Genomic DNA, 9,582 nt, shown 5'->3' with positions numbered 1-9,582 from the left:
CGAATTTCTAAATTAACCGTTCGCGAGCATAGAAGTGACTTCTTTTTATTAAAGGCGACACGACCCTGCGCTATCTTCTGCTTTATATCCCTACTACTCCTTCCATCCTGACTTATCTGACTTCCTAGGTATCTAAAATCAGCCACTTCATGAGTATATGAACCACAAAATCAACTGCAGGGCTTTGTAGCTTATCAGGCTTATCCAAACTTTAAACAAACCCAAACAAATTCATTACTAGGATTAGTGATAGATAGCACATGTTTCTATTAACTCAAAATTAAATATACGAACAAAGGCCTTCACGGCCGGAATCCATAGTAGAATGAAAATTCGGACTATAGGGGCGTTAGGTATTTAAGCAGTCCCGACTAGAAATTGTGATCATGGACCTGATAGGGACAACCTTTATCCTACTAAAGTCCTAACAATATCCGCCTTATATGAATATGATTAGGACTGTTACGCTTTTCTGTATGAAAGACCTTTCAAAGGAAATAAACATTAGAACCTAAAAATGAAATCGAAAAGAAAACCTCGACAATAATAATAAAATAATATAAAAAAATACACGATGAGTAAATCTATTGATAAGGTTTTTCTTGACATTGTACGAAAACACACCTACAAAAATTATATTACTCAAACATAGTAGTAAAGTTATAAATTATAAACGATTACTTAGAGTACCCAGTTGCACTAGGATAATCTACGTAAATTCACATTAGAACTTATTGGGTTTATCCGCATTCAGGAATTATAATGGTCAAAACGTTTAGAAAACCAAATTCAATTAACGTTTTATATAAAATGATGGAAATTCTGAGTTTTCCAGCTTATCCTAATACATCACCCTCATATGCATTCCACATTAGCACCTTAAAAGAAATTCCTAAAATTAGACAACCTTGACAGGTCCTTATTTTAAGTTTACCACAAACTATTGCGTTTTCTTGTTTTTCTTTGTTGTTGTTTTTGTTTTGTTTCAAATTGATACTGCAAATTTCGTAAATAACCGCCAGTAAATATGTACATATATGAATCGTATGCGTCAATATGCTTGTTATTTGCATTTCCTTCACTCATTTAATCAATATGCATTTGGTTTCTTAATTATATGGAGGTGAAAGTACGTTTAAATCGTTTCTTGGTGTCTTTGATGTCTTGCCCATTTGTCAATAGATACAAACACAAAATATATATAGATATAAGTGTGCCTAACTGTCCAACAATTGTTTTGCGGTCGTTACCCGTGTCCGCGGTGAGGCTGCGGTCTTGGAAAAATGAAAAATCAGAAGCCGATTTCATGTGCACTAAATAAATTAAGTATAATACCAATATGTCTAATATAATTATTACTGTTATTATTGCGCCGATTAAACTTCCTCATTAACAATTACAGCACCAATTAGTACGGATAAATATATTACACTCATAACGTTGTTTTACTAACACTGAATTGAAATTTNGAAGAGAGTGAATGATTATCTGTGGAATATTACTGCCTCAGCATTTGCCTAAGTGACTCAAGGAAACCACAGAAAAACTTGGACCAAGGCAGACGGACCCGGAATCGAACCGGCGTCCTCGCGAATGCTAAGCAATGGTCTAGGCCTCTAGGCCATGCCGCTCGGTTGATGGTAGGACATCTTCTGATACATGAAGGAGTAGTTAAAGACATATTTCAAGTAGAAACAGGAGTAATGAGGCGAAAAAAGGACCTACGTTAGATGTGAGAGATGTGGGATCTTTTAGTATTCGAGAAATTCGAAGATTGTCTTAGGATAGGAGTGACTATTTTCCAAAAAATTTAAGACGTCAACATGCAGGTACGTTCCTGAATAAGAATTTGTTAGGGCTGAAATATGCTTTGGGTCTAAAAATACTTATACGAATCCAATGAGATGTTCTACCTATAACTTTCGGAAACCAACGGTGGAAATAGCAAGAAAATCTATTGATTTCCCAGGATTGCAACAACAAATAAATAAGCCTCGACGTTTGTATTTATATTAGGGAATTAATTAATAATTGTATCATAAATAAGCGAAGGTTAAAAGATATAACTATATAAATCAATCGAGGATGCAGTTGATATGCATTTAAAGTACACAATATAAATTTAATATGCGATTCGATTTTATTGGCGCAGGAAGGAGACCGCAATAAATACCAGAGCACCGTATTAAGAACGAATAAATCGATGACGAAGCAGTTTATACTGATTGATTATTTATCTAAGATAATGAACGTTCGAAATGGTTTTATTGAAAATGTTCGTACACACCTGACACACATTTTCTTTGACGAATTCGTTCGTGATTGACTAAAGAAGTTTGTGTGTAATGAGTTCTTTGTGTCGATGTTAACAGTTTAAATACCAATTAAAATTGGCGTTAATTAAGTAACGATTGATGATGGCATCAGATGGACTTCAGACAGTTAAGTTGCTCAATTAGCTCTTTCTTATTAGGTTACTCAACATTCATTGATACATTGATTCATCGACGAAATCGTAAGGTGAACTGTTATATTAATTCTGAATTAAAGTTGACCAAGTTTTATTTTGGTAGGAAAAAAAAATTGCAGGATTAGGGGCTGAATTAGGCCATACTACAATCGAGAGGCTTGGAAAGTTAAGAGGATTTTTAAGAACAATTACCTTAACGTCAAAAATCATAATTAGAATCATGCAGAGAAGGATGAAAAATAGAGTAGAAGAAATGATGATTAATTAAGGTTTATAAGAAATAGAGGAACATGCTTTAGCTTTACGGATAACAATTGGAAAAGAGAGAGTATATATATAGATTCGTAGATTTAGAAAAAGCTTTTGATGATGTTAAATGGGAAAGGATGCTAAAATACTTAAGGATGTAGGGGTGAGATATAGGGATACAATACAATATAATTTGAGCAACATCGTGGAGAAGTAAATATTAGGAGAGCAGTTAGGCAAGGATGTCCATTATTACATAGCTGCCACCAGTTTTAAATTTATCTATTGAAGATGCGATTGATAGTGTTAAAGACAGGGGATATTTAGAGTTAGACATACAAGGAAATATTAGCATATAGAAAGGATTTATAAGAGTACAGAGAGCGTTATGGGAGTCAATGAAAAACAGGCGAGATAGACGAAGGACTAATTAGAAACAGAAGCAGAAACAGGAGTTAAGAGGACTAGAGGTAGATCTAGGATATATATTAGGTACCGTTAGCAAATGGTAGATAGCTGTAGTTTTCGAGAGCGACGAAAACTGAAGATATGAATAAGTGGAAGTTGAAGACGTTACGAGGATGATGATGTAGAAAACAAAGACAGAAGAGATATTCAGTGTCTATAGGCAATTTTCAAAATAAATACAGCAGTTAATTTTGTGGACCGTGTTGATAAAGCACCAGGCACTAAGTTAATAAATAAATTAACAAATTAAACTACTTCATCGGCCGGTTAAAGAGTGCGCAATTATTTAGACATTTTTACATACAATCCCGTATCTTTCTGCGTATCTTCCATTGCAACGTACCTGCACACAACCACTTTTACATTCCGGACCATTTTTTAAACATGCAAATGCGGGAGAAAAAATATTTTCAGTCGAGTGGCTCGCTCAAGCGCACCGTTTCCGTTTTCCACATGACAGAGCACCACACAAACGATAGTAAACATCATCATTTTATAGTAGCGGTATATTATTTCCCACGACTATACAGGGTGACCAATTATCCATGAACATACATTTATGTTTGTTTTTGACGATTTTTCATTTTTTGGATAAGGTCAGGTCAGTAATGTCGACGAGAGCATATCTTAGAAGTAGCTGAACCAATTTCAATCAGACACGAAAGAGAAGTCGTCAGGAGTGAGTGACCTAAGCTTTTTCACCAGGGAGAAATCGACAAATATAATTAGAGAAGACGAACTACTAGTTGCTAGAGCCACTGTCATTATTATATATTTATACACTGTTAACAAACTTAGAACTTTCAGAAAATACTACAAACGGCGCAGTAAACGCCATCTGTAGCACGATGCTACATTTTAGGATTACGTATACTCCAACAAGGTCGACTTGTGTGGATATCTACTTGCTGAAAACGAATTGCTACAGATGGCGTTTACTGCGCCGTTTGTAGTATTTTCTGAAACGCACTGTTAAGACAGCAGGTAAAAGTCGGCCTGTGTTCTGTCGGGCTGCCTGCGACGCGCTGATGAGATCCAAAAAGATCGAAATCGCGATCCGCGTCTGGCAGTTTCGACAAAATACAGACCACTTCGAATTATTTTAAACTTAGAACTGTTCTGTTTCATGTGAGGATGCAAACGACGCGTTGATGATTCTGGAACATCCACGGTTGTGTCAAAAACATCCATGTTTGTCATCGATGTATCTAATTTGAAACAATGATTACATCTGTGCTTTCCGGCTATGCCTAGCACACACAGAACAACGCCTGCTTAAATTTTTGTTTTAATGTTTTGTCTTGAACAGAAGGACAGTAAACAGGAGTCTAAATACTCAATAAATTTGGAAGATTTTTAAGTGAATATTACTGATGTTTTAATAATTGAATGTTACTTTTTATTTTGACTATCTTTTAGATAGTATTTCTGTAAAACTGTGTATTGTGCAAGTAAAAAACATCGATCTTCCGATGCATGGATGTTTTTAGGGTCGATGTTTTTGACATCGATACTGTTTTTTTAAAAACATTGCTACATCAAACCAAAGATATTTTTCTTTACTATGTGTGCATCCCTAATTACATGCAAAGCTTTCGAGGAGGGGTGCAACGCGTTATTGAAAAGATTTTTGAGATTTTGGTTAGTTTTGAAACAAGCAGGCGAATATTTTGCTTTACCTGTACATGTGCCGATGCACTATTGATTATTCTACATATATATGTGTGTTTATTATCCTTTTGACACGAGGTATGCCGCTCTATTTGAAGAACACCCGGATTAAACGCGACAGTGACAACTGTTATGAAATAATAAAAATAAAGGCGGCATAGGAAACCGTTTTGTATCCGATGGCGGAAAACAAGTGAGTGTACACAATGGCCAGCGGGTCAGAGAGGTCCTTTTTTCCCCAAATAAATTGCTAAATTGGGCCGTAAATAAGACGGTTTTCGAAGCGCGACCGACTGTAAACGCCGCTAATAATCGAGACCCACGGTTACCCATGTCGAAAATTAATTCAATTGTCTTAAACGTTGACATGAATCATTTTGATTAAGTGCGGAGAGCAAAGGGTGCGTTTACGCATAGCACGCACGACCGTTTCGCTTAAAAAAAGACCGTTTCTTCCCGCAATGTCCGACGGGCAACGCACATACTATGTATAATGTAATTGATGCACTCGCTCACTGTTATGGGCGCGGCAAAATTAATTGTTACAGAATCGTTCCGCTAGTTGTTTATTAATAACTACTTGTTAAACCCTTTTAATATATTATTGATGTTTCGTTAACAGAGTTCCTTTTTTAGTGTGAGAGATTTCTAAAGAAAAACATGTTGTAATTGTTGGTCCCATTCTGTTATCAGGGATGATTGTTTCGCCTTTGGCATTATCAGGTTTCAGTCAAGCCAATAATAAAATATTGTTGATTCGATTGGTGGATGATAGTATAAAGGTTTTATTGTGACTTCTAAAATTCTAAACTTTGTGTCTTCTATCAGGAAAAATGATTTGGAATAGAACTATAATGATACTGATTATACGCCATTCAGAATCATTGCTCTGAATCTCACCAATACCTTTGATTCTTATAAGACAATGTAAACTTTATGTCGATTAAAAACCTTCACAAAAAAGCTGAAAGCAGCAAAAAGCTCTAAGCACCATGCGATCGTTATCTATTTAAGTGTAATCCATTAATTTTCTTACCTTTACTGAGAGATGTCTATTAAGCAGAGATGCATCCGTTTAGTCTTAACATGGACATACGGCTAGTTGCTTTGGTATTTACCTGAAACAAAATAAAAATGTTTAGTAAGTTACTTACACTATCATGTTATAAGTTTCCTTAAATAATTCCTTGATAGTTGGTCTCATAATACATATACGTTATTTATCGACAAATACTGTAGTGTTCGCTTTTTTAAAGACAATGTAGAAAAAGGAATAATTATTTCGATTTAATTTTATATGCCGAACTCAACTTAAGCTCTAGAATTTCCCCAGTACATTACAGTTTCATGATACCCACGGATATATTTCAAATATTTTGCGTTAATCAGAATAAAAGGTGTTTCAAGAAATTGTCTTCGGATTGAAGACTTTATGATGAAAATAAAAGGTATGACTTTTATTAGTGCAAGATAAAGTAAATCCTACTCTGTCCAAATAAGATCAACCTAGGGGTGATCGATTAGTGAAAGATCAGATAAATCTTTTTAAACCCAGATAGATCAGATAAGTCTTGATCTACTATAGAACTAAGGTAAAAGTTACGAAGTCTACAACTTAAGACAAGATAAGTTAAAACAACGAATTCCATTATAAGACTTTGATCGGACAATTCAGATGAAGACCTAACCAGATAAAGCTCAGAAGATGTTTTCTTATCAGTAGCTAACAGACTAGTGGCACATTTTAATGCCTTATTCCAGCCTTATTCGTCCCGGGGGAGTTCCCTAAACCTATCGTAATAGCTTTTATAACTTTAAATATGTCAAACTCCATTGATCGAAAAGTCCTGTGCAAAGAAGAAACAATCTCCATTTCTGATTTGAGCATGACTTACAATAACTCGAACTGTTGGAATTGGACTAGGTACATTAGTATTATTTGGGTTTTGAAATTTGATAACTCTGAATCCATAATCGTACATTATGTCAGGAATGATAACTCTGATCAACTACAATGTACCTAAGCAAGCACTAATCGAAGCGAAAAGCAATCTTGCAGTAATTTTAATGAGATTCCAACCAGTATTTCTCCAGTATTGCGCATACTTGATATGTCGATAAAAAAATATATAATTAACTTGTAAGGTGTCATGTAGATATTTAAGCATTCTTGTATTTGGTGTTGCCCTTTATGATATTTTATTTGTAGAATTTTTCTGGCGTAATTAACGTGTGCGTATAATAATAAACATTCCGCAAACTTCACATCTTTGCAATAATTCCAACCTTGAACGGTCTTACTGTAAATCAGTTAAATATTACAATCCGACACAAGTGTACGCGTACGTGTGTATGTAGGTACACCTGTCAATCAAATTTAAATGAGTGTTTCTATTCAGAGAAAATGCATTATTCATGTTACACAATCAGCCTTCCAACTTGCCTGTTTGCCAGTTCGTAGATTTATCGCGGACGTATCTTTGAAACATTGGGTATTTAAGGTCTTCACATGTTTGTAAATATTTTCTTCCTTTTTTTTCGCAACTCAAGCTAGCAACTAACAGAAATGGAATATTAATATGTAATTTACTCGTTCTCGCCATTTCGGGAATGCCCTGCGTATCATCAAGATTAACTGATTGTATTTGTTGTGTGATCGAGTAGTTTCACTATGACAGCAGGAGTCAGATGTGGAGAATTATCATAAGGCCTTTAGCTAGAGGACTGGTGGGACATGCACTGCTACTGTGGCGGATGGAATCAGATAGCCAGGAAGTAATTCTAAATGAGGATCATCATCAAAAGGTTTTCATCTCAAGGACTTGTTGGACACGCGTTTCCACTGAGCCAGTTGAAATCAGATAGTCAGCAAGTACTTAAGAATGTGGATTATCATCATCATAAAGTTTTTATGTCAAGGACTCGTTGGAGAAGCGTTTCCATTGTGCCAATTGGAACCAAATAGTCAGGTAGTAACTCCAAATGTGGATCATGAACATAAGGCCTGTAACTCAAGGCCTGGTTGGAAATTTACTTCCCCCATGCCGGTTGGAATCAGGCAGTCAGGAAATAACCACAAATGTGGATTATAATCACAAGGTCTTTAGTTCAGGACTGATTGGACACGCACTTTCACTGCTTCGGTTAGAATCAGATGACCAGGAAGTAATTCAAAATGTGGATCATCATCATCATAAGATTTTTATGTCAAAGACTGGTTGGATTCGCGCTTTCACAGTGCCGACTGGGATCAGATCAGATACTCAGGAAATAACTGTAAATTTCGATTATCAACACAAGGTCTTTAGCTCAAGGACTGGTTGGAAATTTATTATTTCCACCTTGCCGGTTGGAATCAAGTAGTCAGGGAATTATTCTAAATGTGGATTATTATCACAGGGTCTTTAGCTTAAGGACTGATTGGACACGCACTTTCATTGCTTAGGTTGGAATCAGAAAGGAAGTAATTCTAAATGTCTATCATCATTATCATAGAGGTTTTATGTCAAGGAGTGGTTGGACACGTGCTTCCACTGTGCCGATTGATATGATTTTTAACCCAAAGACTGATGAGACGCGCACATCCCCTTCTTCCCATATTGACCCAAGCATCTCCAACTATTTACGAACAATAATCTGGTTATAATTTTAATGGGATTTTAACCACTATCACGTATAAATACGTCTAAATGTGGCAGTGCTATTAATAATTATATTTGAGCTTTTAGTAATATCGCTTTAATAAAAGTTGAAATAAACAGAAAATTCTAACTCAATGGTTTAAGTAGAAAACTCGTTTTGCAACATTTTCAAGTGGTAGATCATGAATTAATTATTATTTGCATACTTATAAAATATTTGATAATATTCATGCAATTAATGAATACGCAAAAGTAATTTTAAAGAACATGTAGTTTCTTAATTCATGTTACTACGTAACGAACAGTTGAAAGTTGGCAGTAAACCAAAAGCGCAAAATTTGTGTTTTTACTTTCTGATTTGAAACAAACAGAATTACAGAGGGTAATTCCAATAGTTGGGAATATTTTACGATTTTGGCTTAATACCAAGCGTGTGGTTACTGTTAATATTATAAAATGTATTTTATACATGCGGCATTTTAAAGAAAACCAGCCGTTGGTTGTTGCGTTACTGGTACCTACAAAGACGCATATTAAATTCTGAATTGAAATTCATTAAAAATAAATATCGCCGTTGGCGGTGACGGCGAACAACATACACGTTCGCAACAGGTTTCATGACTTCTGTCATTCATTTGCGTGCGTTTAATTAAAGACCTGACATCGTTACTTATCTACTACGTGACGGGACTATGAGTAAAAATATCATCCAAAATGACAACTCTTCAACTTTGCTACTTAATAATGACCATATATTGTGATACAAGTCATAATGTGGATGTATCAGGATGTGACCATATTATATTCAAATCTTGTCATATTATTATCCAACATTTGGTTCAAAATGTATTGAGGTTTTACCTGCTGAAACAATACAAAATCGGTAAACCTAGAATATGAGTATCATCATTATCATCATAAGGTCGTCAGTCCTAAGACTGCTTGGACACGTACCTCCACTCTTTCCTATCCTGAGCTAAACTTCGCATTTCCCTAAAACTAGAACAACCCACATCCTTAACTATTTGCGAATAGTAATCTAATCTAGGTCTACCTCTACCCCTCCTAACTCCTGTTTCTGCC

General features: G+C 35.3%; 1 protein-coding gene and 1 long non-coding RNA gene across 2 annotated transcripts in view; one reads left to right on the top strand and one right to left on the bottom strand.

Annotated features, from left to right (window-relative positions):
• Positions 1–9,582, bottom strand: part of LOC108742294 — a 136,120-nt gene that overhangs the window by 109,094 nt on the left and 17,444 nt on the right. The window contains exon 2 of the long non-coding RNA XR_003232106.1: positions 5,895–5,976. This is a non-coding gene — a long non-coding RNA (uncharacterized LOC108742294). The remainder of the gene's footprint in view (positions 1–5,894; positions 5,977–9,582) is intronic.
• Positions 1–9,582, top strand: part of LOC108742293 (homeotic protein distal-less) — a 119,713-nt gene that overhangs the window by 96,359 nt on the left and 13,772 nt on the right. The gene's annotated exons all lie outside the window — the stretch shown is intronic.

This window comes from Agrilus planipennis, unplaced genomic scaffold (genome assembly GCF_000699045.2).
Source record: "Agrilus planipennis isolate EAB-ADULT unplaced genomic scaffold, Apla_2.0 scaffold339, whole genome shotgun sequence".
NCBI lineage: Eukaryota > Metazoa > Arthropoda > Insecta > Coleoptera > Buprestidae > Agrilus > Agrilus planipennis.
Note: the sequence above shows the minus strand (reverse complement) of the source record. Positions and strands in the feature narration are given on the sequence as shown.